This window comes from Macrotis lagotis, chromosome X, assembly GCF_037893015.1.
Source record: "Macrotis lagotis isolate mMagLag1 chromosome X, bilby.v1.9.chrom.fasta, whole genome shotgun sequence".
Taxonomy (NCBI): Eukaryota; Metazoa; Chordata; class Mammalia; order Peramelemorphia; family Peramelidae; genus Macrotis; species Macrotis lagotis.
The window spans coordinates 224,350,582-224,368,828 of record NC_133666.1 but is presented as its reverse complement, the minus strand read 5'-3'; positions in this window follow the sequence as shown (position 1 = coordinate 224,368,828).

Here is an 18,247-nt window from a genome sequence, read left to right as displayed (position 1 = left end):
GGGCAAACCACTTAACCCCATTTGCCTTACAAAAACCTAAAAAAAAAGTGTTAGAGAAGTTACTGATGCAGATTAAACTTAAAGGAATGTCATGTATATAGTCCCCCCCCCCCAGCTGATTATTAAATGTTTACTAGGACACTCCTGAAAAGAAGATCAAGACTTGAGAAGGATTGCTTATCCTTTATTCTCAAAGAGGACCGATGACATCTGGAGGGTAAAGTCTTGACTTGCAAGTGAATTGGATTTAAACAAGGCAGAGCTGTACAAAGTTATTACCTCATTCTCTCCTCTCATAGAGATCATATCAAAACTAATTTTAAAAGAGTTTCAGTTTCTGCTTGGTTATTATTAACATGAGTGATAATATTTTGTTACTTCCACTTACAGAAGCTAACATGGCAATCGTTTTAGGTAATTTATTTGGAACCTGTCATAGCATTGAATTCCTGGCATAATATGCCATTCCCCATCAGGGTCCAGTGGAATGGTCTGGCAAATATTCAAATGCTTGCTTGAATGAAAATCACCAGGCCATGGATTAGGTAATAGCCTGGCATGCATCTGCCAGGTGTGTTTGGGGCTGAAGGTCATATTCTTTCTAGAGCAGTCCTAGGGAAGTGAACAGTCAATTGATCAAAAATAAAGCAGTTATATATGCCCTCAGTTCCTGTGAAGGTGGAAATAGAAGATCATGCTCATCATTGTTTCTCTCTTAAAGTACACAGGTATCTGACTCTATTTACAGAACAGTCATAGAATATGGTTTGATCCAAATTTTTAGTTGAAATTTAAACCTTTGAAGCAATATGTCCCCCATATCTTAATTTTTAGTTCTATTTAAGGTTCAACTTAATGCCACCCTCTATGTGAGATCTTTCCTGATTCCCCCCAACTAGTAGCACTTCCCCCTCCCCAAAAATTTACTTTGTGTAGATGTTGTATTTATTTATCTGTATAAATGTGATTTTTTTTTCAACTCCCTGAGGCAAAGGTTGTTTTCACTTTTGTCTTCCCCAACACCTAAAGTTGATGGTATTGGATAGAAATGTCTGGTTTCCTGGTAGCAAACTTTGGACCAACCTCTGGAAGCTTCTCTGCATCCATTGGAATTGCCTTTGAATTTTTCCTCCCATTTATTATAACAGTCTTATCTGCAGTTGTTATTTCTAATTCTTCTGTCCTCAAAGAATCCATTCGGTTTTCTTGAACTTGATTTATTTTTCTACTGAGAAATGTTATTGATGCAGATTAAGCTTAAATGTATGTCATTTTTACATCCCCCCCCAGCTGATTATTAAATGTTTACTAGCACACCCCTGAAAAGAGAATCAAGATTTGGAAAAGATGTTATCTGGTAAAGATGGTGGAGTGGTTTGCCATTTCCTTCTCAATGTGTCCTCAGTTTACAGATGAGGAATTGAGGTTAAAAAAAAAAAGAACAAATAATGACTTACCTAGGGTTATACAGAAACTGAATTAGAACTCAGATCCTCCCAGATTCCAAGCCAGTGCTCTATTCATTGAGACGCCTAGCTACCCTTCTATAATAGTCTAAAGACATTTATTTGTCCTTTGGATATTAAGCAAATAACCTGTACTACTCTATCATCTCCAAAAATCCAGCTCCCTCAGAATATGTTCAATGTATTTTTATCTTTTAGGTCTTTATCATAAAGAATTTGGTCCCTTGACCTTTACTAAACTTTTTGATATATGGCACATCTTGGAAAGAATGGATCTCTTATTTTAAATGCCATGAGTTATTTTTTTGCTTCCCTTGTTGGTACCCAATAATTATAAATGGTTAATATTCATGCAATCATTTTTTTTGTAAAATGTATCATATTTCAAAAGAACTAGGGAAGTTTGGTATTTAAGGACAGATTGTTAGTAATCTGAATAATCCACTCCCTAATATATATTATGTAAATATAGATTTGTCCCTTGTTAAATTTTTCTAAAAGTGCACAATTAGTGGTTCTTCTGCTCCACCTATGATGTCATCTGACATTGCTCACAAAAGGATCATAACCATGGCCAGGTCTGTGTGTCAAAAATGCTAGTTTGTAAAACAATTAATACATTGTAACAACACTGTTCTAGAGAACAAAATGAATCAACTCCATAAGTTAATGCAACCAGCTGTGCAAAATATGGTCTAAGTTTCTAATATGGTTTGGGGAATGCAAAAAAACTTAAAATAATCACTTTTTTAGGGGGTTTTTTTGCAAGGCAAATGGGGTTAAGTGACTTGCCCAAGGCCACACAGCTAGGTAATTATTAAGTGTCTGAGATCGGATTTGAACCCAGGTACTCCTGACTCCAAGGCCGATGCTTTATCCACTACGCCACCTAGACGCCCCAAAATAATCACTTTTTTAAAATTGCTTGCTTTTTATTGCAAAATTAAGAATTTATTCCCATTACACGAAAATTCCTAGCTAAAAGCAGTTTTTACTTTCAGATGAAATGCTAGTATTTAGCCACCAGATGGCACCAATTCCCACTAAAAACATCATCTTGCTACCAGATTTTATACAGTATTATTTCTAGTTGCTTTCCAGTGAAAATAATGCTAAAGAAATTCTTCAGTCCCAGAAAAATGTGGTGTTAGTCACTGAAATTAAGGACACACTGGCAGCAAGTAGTAGAGCTAGGTAATCAATAAGCATATTAAATAGACATCACTTAATAAACAAAGATTCTGCCCCTACTGTGTATCTCAAACACTATGCTAAAAGCTAGAGATTTGAAGGAAGGCAAAAAATAGTACTCATCTTAATTTATTTGTTTATTTTTCCAACTACATGCAAAGATAGTTTTCAACAATCATTTTTTATAATTTTTTGAGCTTCTTCTCCTTCCCTCCCTTCTCTCCCAAGATGGGAAGTAATCTAATTTATATGTATAACCATATTAAACATATATTCATATTACTCATGTTGTGAAAGAAGAATCAAATCAAAAAGAGAGAAAAATTAGAAGGAAATAAGCATTAATACATAAGGTAACAATAGTCCTAACTTAATATTTCACAAGATAGAAGCTAGCCCTATTGCTATACAGTTTAGAAAAACAGGTCTAGGAAAATGAAGTCAATGAGTAGTTAACAGGCACTTATTAAGCTCAGACTTCAGTTCTGGAGATAGAAAGAAAAGCAAAAATAGTCCCTTCCTTCAAAGAGCTCACATACTAGAATGGAGTGACTTGCCCATGGACAAATGGTAAGTCAAAAAGCTGGGATTTGAACCTTATTTTTCCATTATTTCACTGAAATATGAACCTAGAGCCAGAAAAAAAAAATCTCAAAGATAAATTTAATTGAACTATACTATTTTACAGATAAATAAACTGAGACACTCATTTTGAGATTCTGTTTTGAGAAGATAATTAAAAACCCATTAATACTGTAAAGTGAACTGACATTAATTTTAAAAAGAAGTTATTTTTGTCTCAATACTTTGCCCATATACAGAATATATAGTTAAATTTATATGTGTGATAATTATATATAGTCATGCAGTACATTTATAGACAAAATTTTATCAGTAATTTTATCCTTTGATGTTCACTGTTCATATCTATAATCCAGTTAAAATTATAGAAGGGAAGCTAAGGTGGCACAGTGAATAGAATACTGGGCTTGGAACTAAGAAGACAAGTTCAAATTCAGACTCAGATACCTACTAGTTGTGTTTTGTTTTCCTCAGTTTCCTAATTTGTAAGAAAAAAACTGGAGAAGGAAATAACAAATCACTCCAATATCTTTACCAAGAAAACCTTAAACAGGATTAAGAAGAGTTAGGACTGAAAAACAACTCAACAATAATTGTTTACAGACTTCCAGGACACTTCTTTCTTCAATGAGTTCAGACTCACTGACTTTCTCTCCTTCCCAACTTCTATTTCCTCTTGGAAGTTCCATTTTCTTAGCTTCTAATGTGGGGTGTAGATGCACAAGGGAAGAGGAAAAGTTCTATTTTTTTTCAGATTTAGAACCCAAATTTTCAAATATAACTTTTTTTTTTAGGAAAAAATATTTGTCACTAAAATACCTCTACAACATACAAATGATACTCCCTCAAATACCCTAACTTTCCAATTGCTCAACTTACTTATTTCCCACGACCTAAATCTCCACTTCATCAGATACACACAAAAATGACTAAACCCTTGATCTTCCACAAATGCACCACTTCCATATTCATGGATTCTGAAATTCCTTTCTCTGATCACAATCTATTGTCATTCCAGTTCTCCCTCAACTTTGTATCACCAAACTTCATTTTTTGTCCACAACGTGACCTCCAATCCTTCCATCGCTCTAGTTTTTCCCAAGTTGTCACCCTACACTATCCTTTCTTCTATTCCTTATCTTGAATCCTTGGACCACCTATGTGATTCTATATCAGCCCCTTCTTTTGAATCCCCTGTGCCCTCTCCCCCTTCAACTTTAATTACTCAATTCCTCCACCTACTCACTTTCCTATTCCTCCACCCCACCTAAATCACACAAAAAATGGTCATAATCTTTATCTTGCCCTCTTCATGTTCAAAACATAATTTATTGGTTTTTTACCCACCTCTCCCTCTGCCTTTTCTTACAAAACTCTATTCTTTATTCATACCCTGACCGTTCTTGACCCTTTTATTCTTTCCCAAGCCATCTCCCTTGCACCAACCACTCTCTGCTCTTTGGTCCATCTTGACTTTTTGCTGAATTAATTTAATTCTATATATCTTCTTACAATCCTTAGCCCACTTATAATTTAATTGATTTTTCCTGCCAAGCTTCAGTCTTGAATAACTGTCATGATCTCCAGTATTTGCTCCTACACAAGTCTTCCTCTATAAAGGTGGGGAAAAAAAATAAAAAAATCAGCTGACTAGGTTCACTATAAACTTATGTTACATATCATCATCACCTGTGCCTTCATAGGTGCTAGGCAATTCTACCCTACCTCCCTTATCAATTCACTCACTATCCACAGTGACTTTTCCAAATGTCTTCATCCTTTCTCAAGCCTACTATGGTTCCTCCTGCCCTTCATCTTCTCATCTGAGAACTCTGTCTCATATTTCACTGAAAAATTAAGATCATTCTCTGAGTTTCCTCTTTTCCCTTCCTCTTTATCTCATATCACTCAATGCCTTCTTCCATATTCTCTTCCTTTATTCCTCTTTCACATAATGAAGTAGCCCTTTGAACACATGACCCTATTCTGCCCTGTCTTCTCCCCAGTCTTCCACATATTTTCAATCCCAAGCCTGTCTATTGGCTGTTTCCTTTCTTACAGACATGTCTATATCTCCCCTATCCTCAAAAACACAATTACTTAATCCACTTGTCCATAGTTGCCATTGCCCCATATTTTTCCTCCCTTTTTTGATTAAACTTCTTGAGATGTCTGTTTAAACTACATGTCTCCACTTCTTTCCCCTCTCTTCTCCCCTGTAGTTTAACTTCCAGTCTAATTATACAACCAAAACTTCTCTCTCTCTCCAAAGTTACTTAATGATCTCTAATGGCCAAATGTAATGACTCTTCCCATTCCTCATCCTTCTTGACTTTTTTTGGCTTTGGCACTATTATCCATCTCTTCTCCTTGATGCTTTGCTTTCTTCATGTTTTTGAGACACCTCTCTCCTAGTTCTCCTATCTTCCTATCTAAATAGCCATTCCTTATTAATCTCCTTTGCTAAATCTTCATCCAATCATGTCTGGTAATAGTGGTTATCCCCACTCAAAGGGTCTTCAACCCTTTGGTCTTCTCCTTCTCTACTATTTTACTTGATAATCCCATCAGTTCCATGGATTTAATTATCATCTCTATATTGATGACTCTTTTTTGTGACTGATATTTTATTTTATTTTTCCAATTATATATTATGAAAATTTTTCTACATTCACTCATTTGCATATTTATAAATTACACTTTCACAATTTTCACCTATTTCCTTTGTGTCCTCCAAAATATCCAGTCTAGTGAATGTTATACATTTCTATTTAATATGTTTACATATTAATCATTTTGTGTATAAGGAATTAGGACTAAGGGGAAAGAAAGAAAACCAAGGGATAGGAAGGAAAAATATAAGCGAAATTTTTAAAAAGTGAACATAGTATTCATTCAGATGCTATGGATTTTCTTCCCTCTCTGAATGTGGTGTTGTCCATATCAGGTCTCCCAAGCTTGTACTTGATCTTTGAACTGCTGAGAAGAGATGCATCCATCATAATTGATCAACTCATAACATTATCTTGGTTCTGCTCTCTTTGCTCGGCATCAGTTCATGTATTCCATTCTTTTCTAAAGTCCAACCATTCATAGTTTCTTATAGAACAATAGTGATCCACAGCATTCATATACCATAACCTGTTCAAGTCATTCTCCACTTGATGACCATCTCCTCAATAATTTCCAATTCTTTGACACTACACAAAGAGCTACTATAAATATTTTTGGACATCTGGATCTTTTCCCATTTTATGACTCATTCTGCATATAAGCCTAGTATTGATATTGGTGGGTCAAAGGGTATGATCAGTTTTATTGCTCTTTGGGCATAGTTTCAGATTGCTCTACAGAATGGTTGGATGGGTTCACAACTCTACTGTATGTTAATGATTCTTAAATCTACTTATCCAGTCCAAACCTCTTTGCTAACCTTCATTCTCATATCTCTAAATGCCTATTGTACATCAGAAACAAGATGCCCTATGGATATCTTACATTCAACATGTCCAAAACTGACCAACCCTTCTTCCAAACTTCCAAACTTCCCTCTACAACAATCTCTACAATCTACAACAAAGTGTCATCTTCAACTCTACACTCTCTCACCACATTCAGCATCTCCATATCTCACCACATTCAGCATCTCCATATCTAACCTGCTGTTCAAAGTCTGTAGATTTTAATTTTGTGAAATCTCTTACAATCTAGATCACCTCATACCTGAATTATCTTATTAGTCTGGCAGGTGATTTCCCTGCCACAAGTCTCTGCCCCATTCAGTCAGCAGCCAGAGTGATCATTCTGAAATAGAGATCTGATCAAATCACCATCACCATCTCATTCAGTAAATGCCAGTATCTCTCTATTATCTCAGGATCAAATGTAAAATCACCTATTTCCTTTGTGGCCTCCAAAATATCCAGTGTACAAGAAACACCTCTGAGGCTGAGCTCCAAGCTAATAACCATTTATTAAAGGAACTTGGTCCTTCTTCATGATTTGAGAGTGTCCCCCTTCTCCAGAGTCTTCATTTTATAGTGTTTGATAGACAGCTAAAACAGAAGAAGCATAGTAAAATGCAGCATCTCATTGGTTCATAAAATTTGACTATGATCCTCCAGGAGGGTCTACACAAAATACAGAATCCCATTGGTTGACCAACAAGCCAATGAGCACATCTTGCCAAATTTATTTGATCTTTCAGAAGTATTTCAGATTGGGCTAATAAATAGATGTCAAAATATTAGTGTGGGATGAAGGACCAGGAGACAGGCTGGTCATAGACCAGAAACAGGGTTACTTGACCAAATGCTCATGGCCATCTTCTCATATTGGACAATAAAGGGAAGAGAGACAAAAAATAGCTGGGGGAACTTTCCATATCATTGAGTCATCTCTGCCACATTGGTTCCCTACTAAGTAGGCAGAAAGGGCAGAGGTCCTCTAATTGACTTCCTATGATTAAGGAAGTTGGGGTGGCTAGGTGGCGTAGTGGATAAAGCACCGGCCTTGGAGTCAGGAGTACCTGGGTTCAAATCTGGTGTCAGAAATTTAATAATTACCTATCTGTGTGGCCTAGGGCAAGCCACTTAACCCCATTTGCCTTGCAAAAAACTTTAAAAATTTAAAAAAAAATTTAAAAATTAAAAAATTATGATTAAGGAAGTGAACTTCATAATAAGCAAGTGAACTTATACAGAATTTATAATTTAAAGTTTGGGGTCTATTATACATAAGAACTGGTCTTAATGAATTATCCCTTAGGGTTAAAGATGTTTGAATGTGAACTTTTCTTTACTAATATTAGTAAATTAACCAATTATGTATTGATAGACAACCATAATGATAATAATTACTAATAATCACTAACCCACAAGAGTATCACACTAAACTGATAAATACTGATTGGAGTAAGATATGGGGGGGTCAATTAAAATCATCTATCTCAGCCTTCAAAGTCCTTCATAACCTCCTCTCCCACCCCCATATTACCAGTCTTCTTACACTTTAAATCCCACCAAAGACTTTGCAGTTCAATTACTGGCCTCCTTGCTGCTCCTGGAACAAAATGCTCCATCTCCCGACTCTGGATGTTTTCAGTTGGCTACCCCATTGTCTGTAAAACTCTCCCCCTTCATCTCTACCTCCTTACTTCCCTGGCCTCTTTCAAGACCCAGGCAAAATCCCTCTTCCTGCAGGAAGTCTTTTCTATCCCCTTACTTTTGGTGCCTAACATTTGGTAATTAATTCCAATTTATTCTGCATAAAGCATACACAGTTTAGATGTGATCTCCCTTGTTAGATTCTGAGTTCCATGATAGCAGGGATTGTCTTTTTCTTTGTATTCCCAATATTTTACCCAATGGTTGGCATATACTAGTTGCTTAATAAATGTTCTTAACTAACTGACCTAAGTCTGAAAGTATATAGGTAGCCCTGGGTTCTCAAAAATCCTGCCTGTGGACAATAGTGAAATAGCAAAATTATGAATTATTCAAGGATATAAATAGTTTAGAACATATTTCTAATAAGATGACCTTAGATCTAGACCTGGAAGAGAGATGAGAGTCCATCTAGTCCAACTTTAACTAGGAAAATGAAACCTAGAAAAGTAGAGTGATTGGCCCAGTATGACACAAGCAATAAATATCAGGGTGGGATATGAACACAACTCTCCTAACTCCAAAACTAATGTTCTTTCTGTTGTACCACATATTGCCCCTAATCTTGTACTCTATTAAAAACAATAAAATGACTATATAAGAAATATCAACCAGGGCATTTGAAATCAATAAAGAAAATGGTAGCTAGATTGGGGATAATTGATCAGAGTTGTTTCCCTGTTCGTGGAATGCAAAAAAAGGACCTGAAAAAATAATCAGGAAGATAGTGGAGTGGTTTTTTTTTTCAAAAACTTCTCCAACCCTAAAACTCTAGAAAAAGGAAATTATGGACCAGAAATAAAGATATAATAAGTACACAAGTTTAAATGACAGAAAGGCTATACCAGGTTAAAAACTTTATGAAATGACATTTTACAATTTTAAATAATAGAACTTCCTTTCAGTATCCCCCTCTCCCCTACAACAAACTCTGCATTTCAGGTTCAATCAACACAATTTTGCCAAGGTTGTGCTTCAGGGGCCAGCTATGCCATTAGTACTTCCTTTCCACCCCACAATATCCCACAAGGGATGGATCAGTCAGAAAATGATTCTGCCCAGACAGATTGAAGAAAGGGAGAGTAAAGTGGAAGCCTGAGCAGTGTAGGGGGCAGTGCCAAGATGGGTAAAGGGGGATGAAGTGTCTCTGAGGGAAAGAGGACTATTCACACAACTGGAGCTAGGGCCAGTCTTCATCCAGAATTCATTCTCGGGGAATGCAACAGCTCTTCCAATATGAGCAAAATGAGTTCAGTTTTGGGGGAAATCTGTTCAACAGTAAAAAGAAAACTGAACAAAAAAAATCACAGGAATATAAGAGACTAGGAATATAAAATAAGGACCAAACATCTGAGAGGTAAAACTCATTTAACCTAGTCCAGGAACCGTCAAACCAGTAGGAAGACTCATAAACTAAGTAAAAATTCAAACAGAAACCACAACACAATCAAAAATTATCATAAAGTTAAGGAAAAGTAACCAAATTTCCTGAATGGGAAAAAAAGAATTTTGATAATTACTCAGAAATTATAGGAATAACAGCAAGAAATTACAGGATGTATTAAAAGAAAAAAGGGAAATTTTAAATAAAATATTAGAAATGAAATTAGGTGAGAAATTAGAGTTCACAAAAAAAAGAATTTAAAAAGAAAAGCAAAACATAGAACTTAGAAAACATATTGGAGATCTCTCTAAAGGAGAAGAGGTTTTGAAAAAATAGATTTAACGTGCAAAAATAAAGAAGTGGAAGAAAATTTGGCAGAAGACAAGCAAATATCTTAAAAGGATATTGAAAAAATATCATTCAAATAACTTTGAAGTCAGATGCAGAGATTTAAGTGTCCTTGAAGAACTGATACTTCAAAGAATTTAATTAACACTGTAGATAACGTATCAACTGTCCAAATTTTGCATCCAAATTTACTTTATCAATTACATCCACAAATATTGCCATTAGACAAACAAATAAACAAGCAAAAAAATCACATATACTTAAAAATTTCTAGGTGGCCAAATGTCACAATTTCAGTAACAAAAAAAAAAATGTTACAAGTATTCAGGAGAAAGACCTTCAGTGATGAATGATGAATATTTTGAATAACTAGATGACTTTGATGTATATTTTGAATAACTAGAGATCATTTCTGGTCATAAGAAATTTAAGAAGAGAATAAAGCAGTGTATTCCAAAAAACTGGGGAGCTCAAACTGTAGTGAGTTTGATGTCCCACAGTAAGATATCCTACAAAGCCAATAATTACCAATGAAAAAAGATGAACCATCAACAAAAAAGAAACACTTAAATCTTCAGTACATGTTCAATTTAAGCACATGTAAGTAAAATATCAGGTAATTTGAAGAGGTAACAAACATTGTCAAATTGTAACCAAGAAAGAAAGTCTTCATGAGAAAAATGACACCTGAGATGAGAAGCTGGAGGATAAGGATTTGAAAAGCAGAAATGCAGAGGGAGAATGATTTAGGTTAGGAAATGACCTGTTCATTTATCCAGAAGTAGGAGATGAAATATTAAATTGGGAGAACAGCTAATTTAATCTGAAACAAAGTTTATTTTTAAGATTTGGGAATATACAAAAGAAGTAGAGGACACTGTTTACTTTCAATAAGTTTACAATCTAGTTGAAGAATGAAGACAAATACACACACACACACACACATATAAAAGGAGAGAGAGAGAGAGAGAGAGAGAGAGAGAGAGAGAGAATAATACTATACTAAACATATGGTCAGCCAGGTGATAAATTGATAAAATTCTAAACCTGGATCCAAGAAGACTCATTTTTCTGAGTTCAAATCCAACATCAGATTCTTTGTTAACTGTGTGACCTTGGACAAGTCCCTTTACCCTGTTTGCCTTAGTTTTTCTTATCTGTAAACTGAGGGGGGGAAATAACAAGCCATTCTATTATCTTTGCCAAGAAAATCCTCAAATGGGGTCACACAGAGTCAAACATGACTGAAATGACTGAACAACAAATGCCAGATCCTTTGGTACACTAAGTATACCAATTTGACATGAATAAAGAGGTATTATAGGGTAGGATAGTCAAAAAAAGTTTCCCTTGGAGGAAACAATCCCTCAAACTGAACCTAGAAAGATATTTACAATTTAGATTGGCAAAGAGAAGGAGGTAATTTTATTTCAGAGAAGAGGGGACAAAAATGAGCAGAGATATGAATAATAACAATAATAATATAGTATTTTAAGGTTTACAGTGTACTTTTAAAACATCACACATTTTTATCCTCACAACAACTCTAAGAGGAAGGTGTTGATTATGCCTAATTTACATTTGAGGAAACTAAGGCAGAAAGAGTTTAAGTCATTTATTTAGTATAAACTAGTAAGAGACTGAGGCTGATTTATGAACTCAAGTCTCCTGACTCTAGATCCAGAGGCCTCTATCCACTGCATCACCTAAATAAGCAGGATAATAAGTAGAATGACCTAAATGAAGTCAAAAGACTAATTTGGCTAGGAAAGGTAAATAAATTGGTGACAATTGACATTCATTATAAAACAAGTGAAACAATGTAGATTTGACTGAGTAATTAAAAAGTCACTATAAGTTCTTGAACAGAAAAATAATCATGATGAAAATAGCAATTAAGAAAATTAATTTAACAGTAGTGGTATCCAAAAATGGATCAGAGGGAAGGCAGAATTATTGTCTGAGGAAATGGAAAGATGCCATGAAGGAAGAATAAATAGGCCTTGTTATTTTGAAATTGTTTTTGGTCTCATTTTGTTTTGTTTTGAAGGAATGTGCACTGGATTTATGGTTTGCGGAATTCACATTTGATTTTTTTTTCCTTAGTCTAGAATGTGCTCTCAAAACAAGGAAAGTTATGTCACGGTGTCTGAACAAAAATATTCTAAAGTCTCCCATTGGCTAGAGACTATCTCTTAAACCTTGATCTCCTAGATTTGGCCTCTGGGGAATGCAGAAAAATGACCTTGTTTATGACATCTAATCTCACATTTGTGTTTTTTATTTTACTATAATCCACTCAAGAATGCTGCCATTTTTTAATGATTAAATTCCTTTCACTTTAACTAACTTTTTAGATATTTATTTTACTTTTTAAAATTATTAGTTAATAATAAACATTCATTTGTAATGATTAGGTGTTTATAATAATAACATTCATTAAATAATTACAATGTTTAGGGTTGCTGAGAGAAAATCAAAGACAAGTAAATCATGATCCTAAATCTAATAGAGAGGTAAAACTTCAACATTAAGCTATTAATTATCTGCATAGGTATAAATCTATCCAGGAAAACATATGAGAGAGTTAGATGTATATTTCAGAGTATTGAAAAAAGGGGCACATTTTTTACTTGTATTAATTTTTCAGAGTTCAAGCAACCTTAAATTCTATTGGAATTGCAATGCTTCCATTTTTAATTGGAAGATTTATCTTAAGCTGTTTGACAAAGATTTCAAATTGCTGAAGATGCAAATAATTATCATAAAAATAGACTTTTAATATATTCTTGTGTCCACTTCTAGGAGAATGAAAAGAGAGAAGTTGACTTCTCTGTATTACTAATTGCAATGCAGTATAATTCAATGCTTCATAGAAACTTTGATGTTGCTTTGAAGTTTTTGGAGACAGACAATGCAGCTTGTTCAGTCTTTCAGTCCTGTCCAACTTTTCATGATTCTATTTGGGATTTCTTGGCAAAGACTGTTCCACTAGTTTGTCCTTTCCTTCTTCAACTCATTTTACAGATGAGCAAACTGAGGCAAATAGGGTAAAGTGGCTGAACTAGGGTCACAAGTGCCCAAGGTCAAATTCGAATTTAGGTCTTCTTTCCTCCAGGCCAAATGCTTTATCTACTGGGTGGCCTAGCTGCTCATATCTTTTAGAAAAGTTCCATTTTTCTCCAACTCCTTTTAGAAATCAATGAATTGTGAAGAGCTTTTTTTAAGTATGTATGTGTTTCTCTGGATAGCAAAGGAACACAGCCGTTTTCTGAACAACCATTAAGTAGCAACATTGGGCAAAATCCATTTACTGGGGGAAATAGGACAAAATCAAAATAGTTCCTGCCTTCAAGGAGTAACATTCTAGCTGGAAAGAGGAAGAATAAAAAAAAAGTAAAAGTAAAATGAAATCATTTTAAGGAGAAGAGGGCTAATAACTGGGGGAATAAGAAAGGCCTCAGGTAGGAAGTGGAAACTAAGGAAAGTTTGGAAGAAAACTAGTGATTGTATAAGACATAAGTGAGAAGCAAGTGTACTGGGGAGAGGTGGAGGAAAGGGGTATGAGAACTATACAAAGACACAGGGGGAAATGTCATATGTGGGGAAGTTAACAAGCCAATGTGACTGGATAACTATTACCATTTAATCTTACTTCATTATTAGCCTAATTGTTTCTGTGATATATGCCCTTAATGATAGTTCTGTGGTATAGTAAATAAGTCCTGGTTCGGGAAACACAGGTTAATATATGCTATTAACAATATGAACATAAGGAAGTTACAGTATCTCTAGATTATCACTTTCCTTGTCCGTTAAATGAGTGCAGTAATCATGATCTAGCTCATAAAACTAAAAAAAGTACTTTGCAAACCTAAAAACACTTCTCACAAGAAAATAATGCAATGTTATTTATGCCATTGCTTAGACAAAAAACATCATTGGTAATATATCTACCCTTACTCTGTTAATGTTGGAATCTCCTATGGTCTTTATTCTCCTGAGATCATCATGCCATGATTTGAATTCCTGCAGTATCACCAGGATAATATCACTGTTGAAATGATAGCTTCTATGGAAGACAGGAGCTTGGGGTCATTGAAAGTGCTATTCAATTTTTCAAATACAATCTAGACTTTTATTTTATTCAATTCTATACCCAGTTCACTTTCCTTCTGAAGTTCTTATCCAAGATATATGTTTAGAAAAGACAATTATGCTTAGTGAAATTGACATTATTCATCTACTACTTTTTTTTTCTATGTAGAAATTTCTCTTTGCATGGCCATGCCTATCCCTAAAGACAACTTGTAATGTTCTAGGCCTTGATATAATCAGTATAGTCATTGATAAATGAGAGAATGGAAAACATCACTATCCATCAGACTTTCTCTTTCCTTTAAACTTGTACAGAATGTACTATATATCGTTGGTAAGCATCTTTGGCAAGGATGTTTTATGCCTCCCTTAAGTTCAGTGATCCTCAGGGGAAGCACTAAAAAAAGTTAGCTCTGTGGTAGCATCCACAATGGAAAAATGAAAAAGGCTCTTTGACTCCTTATTGGAAGAAAAGTCTTAAGGCAACATTTTGATCTACCAAGTTAATGCGGTCCCTTGTCATTTTTTCATCAAGGATACCAAAAATATATATACATGGATCGTTGATCCTTAAAAAGATTCTAGAGACTGAATCCAATTCAACAAACATTTATTCAGCTCTTACTATGTATAAGAGACTGCCCTAGGTTCTGAAAAAACAAAGACAAAGATAAATCAGTCATTGCCTTCAAGGAATTTACAGTCTACTGAGAAGATTATATATGTATATATATATATATATATATATATATATATATATATATATATATATATATATATATATATATATATATATATATATATATATATATATAATAAAATACTTGCTTTGGGAATTCAAGAAGAGTTTCATGTAACAGATGACCCTTGAGCCGAGACTAGAAAGACACTTGGGACTCTATGAGACAGAGAGATAAGAAGGGAGTCTATTCTAAACAATCAATCAAGACTTTATTAAGTATAAGGAGCAGCTAGGTGGTATATTGAATAGAGAACAGGCTGGAGTCAGGAGGAGCTAAATTCAAATCCAACCTCAGACACTTAATAATTGCCTAGTTGTGTGATCTTGGGTGAGTCATTTAACCCCATTACCTTAAATTTAAAAAATAAGACTTTGTTAAGTATCTACTGCATTTCAGATCACTGCCCACCCCATTCTCATTCCCCACTCCCAGTATTTCCACCATAGTAGGCATTGGGGACAAAAAATAACAAAAATAAAACAATCACTGTCCTCAAGGAACTTCCATTCCTTGCCAATGAGACTGAAGAAGCCAATGTAAAGACTTAGACCAGGGAAGAAACAGTAAGTTGATTGATGTAGAATATATGAGAGTAAAGTCATTCTATATGACTAGCAACTGGTTGAAGTTATACAGAGAAGGGTTTTAGATGCCAAATAGAAGAGTCTTTACAATTTGAACTAGGGAGTTAACCCTGTGAGTGAACAAAAATGAATACAATGGATGTTGTGGAGATCAAATCAACAAGCTACCAGGTTGAAAGGGGAGTTGAATGGCTTTGCTGTAAATTGGAAAGGAGGGTGGTGCCTTCAAATGTAAATTGGGAAATCAGTTGGAAGGTTAAGGATTAAGATAATCAAATGAGTTTTGCTTTAGACTTGATGAATTTATTGTTGACTTAGTTATCAGTCCTGGAAGGTTAAGGATTAAGATAATCAAATGAGCTTTAGACTTGATGAATTTATTGTTGACTAGTTATCAGTCCAGTATGATTCTTTGTGACTTCATTTGGAGGATTTTGGAAAAAAAAAGATTCTGGAGTGGTTTGCCATTTCCTTCTTCTGCTATTTTACAGATGAGGAAACTGAGGCAAACAAGGTGAAATGACTTGCCCAGTGTCATATAGCTAGTAAATGTCTGAGGCTGGGTTTACACTCTCAGAATCTGTGCTTTATTCATTGTGCCACCTAGCTCCCCATGATGAATTTGAGATGCCTATCAAACATCCAAGTGACACTATCCAATTGGCAGTTTGTGATTCAGGCATAGGGATCAAAAGAGAAATTAGTCTTAGATGTAGGTTTGAGAGTGATCTGCATCACTGAACTCAGAAGAGTTGATGAAAATAAAAAGAGAGAGAAAAGGGCCTAGACATATTCCTTGAGTGCATGCCCACCAAGGGGACATAACATGTTATCAAGAGTTTACTGCTTGCCAAGCATAGTCCTAAGGCTGGCAATACAAATACAAACAGAAAGATAAAGTACCAGCTCTCAGAGAGCTTACAGTGTAATGAGAGGTTGACAGTACATAAAAAGATGCTTAAAAGGGGAGAGTAATTTGAAAATAACCTGAAATGGAGGGGTATGGAGAAAATCCTGTAGAGATGAATCAGTAGTAGAGCCTGGAGAAGAATGAAGACATGAGAAACAATCCTTCCAAGGAACTACAAATATCTGTCATACAAACAGGGAAAGACCACGAGGAAAGAGAAGTCTCATTAAAAATCCAAGAAGAAAAGTGCTCTCGAAAAGGAAGAATCCACAGTATCAAAAACTGAGGAAAATTCAAATATGACTAAGAAAAAGCCAAGAACTTATCATTGAAGACATGATTGAATAGTTTTTGATTTAAAAAATTCATTTGTGCCAATATTTTCAAGTGTTTTTAATAGAAATGAATGGCATACTTCATCAAAGCATTTTCTGCATCTATTGATATACTCAAGTTTTTTTTACTTTAATTTCTAAGATCATCAATTATGTCAATAGTTTTCCTTATGTTAAACCATCCCTGAATTTCTGATATAAATTCCAGTTGGTCTTAAGATATAGTCTTTGAAATATATCATTGTAATCTTTTAGCTAGTATTTTATTTAGGATTTTTACATCCATATTCATTAGTGAAATTGATCTGTAATTTTCTTTCTCAGTTTTTAAAACTGATAAATTCTATATTGATAAAAAGAAGACTACCAGATAAACCATGCTATTTAGAGCAAGGAAAAAAGGGGGGGGAAATTACATGTCCTTTGGTTGGGAAATGGTTAAACAAGTTTTATTACATGCTAGTATAGCAGAATGTTGGATCCCAGTGTCCACTGGCAGACAGGAATTCCCTAATGTTTGTCTACTAGAAGACATCAGAAACTGAAACCATCAGACTGAAAGATTAGCTTCCATCTCATCCTAAGGGAAGAGAGCAAAGAAGTCTCATGAGACCTGAGAGTATATTAATGGAGCAAACTAGGTTCCCCTGGTTTATGGCTGCCACTGCTGCATTGGATCCAATGCCAAACAAAGATTATCTCACCAAGCTTTTCAGAAGACACACAAGACAGAATCAGAGTGGCTGGAGCCATTCCTGCTGCTGAAAACAGAACTAGGTAATCTTAATTTTCTCAGCTTTTATGCTTGACAGACCTACAAACAGAGAATGAGACAGAAACAGAGACAAGAATAATCAGCTTATTTATTAACTCCTTTTTCTTATGAAATCAATTACTTTCTATTTTGAAGTTCTAATGAAAGAAAGCTATTAATCATTGAACTGCTGATCCCTTGTGTCCTTGAACAAATGTTATCAGAGGAATGGGTAAACAATGAGGTTCTGCTCAGCTATATATCAGTGGTCTATAAAACCTTCCTCCTGGCAACCTCAAATAACGGAAGGGATAGTCACTCTCCTCTATAGAAAGTTGGACCTAAAGTCAAGAAAATGTATATTGAATGTCAATGTCAATAGTGACAAGTTTAAAGGAAAGAGAAAGTCTGATGGATAGTGATGTTTTCCATTCTCTCATTTATCAATGACTATACTGATTATATCAAGGCCTAGAGCATTACAAGTTGTCTTTAGGGAGAGCCATGGCTATGCAAAGAGAAATTTCTACATAGAAAAAAAAATAATAGATGAATAATGTCAATATATATATTCAACTTGACATCTCAGTATTCTATGCTACTCTAAAGTTGTTACTTGCAGAGAAACAGCTGATCCCCTTTTGGTGGAGGGAACATCAACTGGACTTTCCCTGTACCAATGAAATC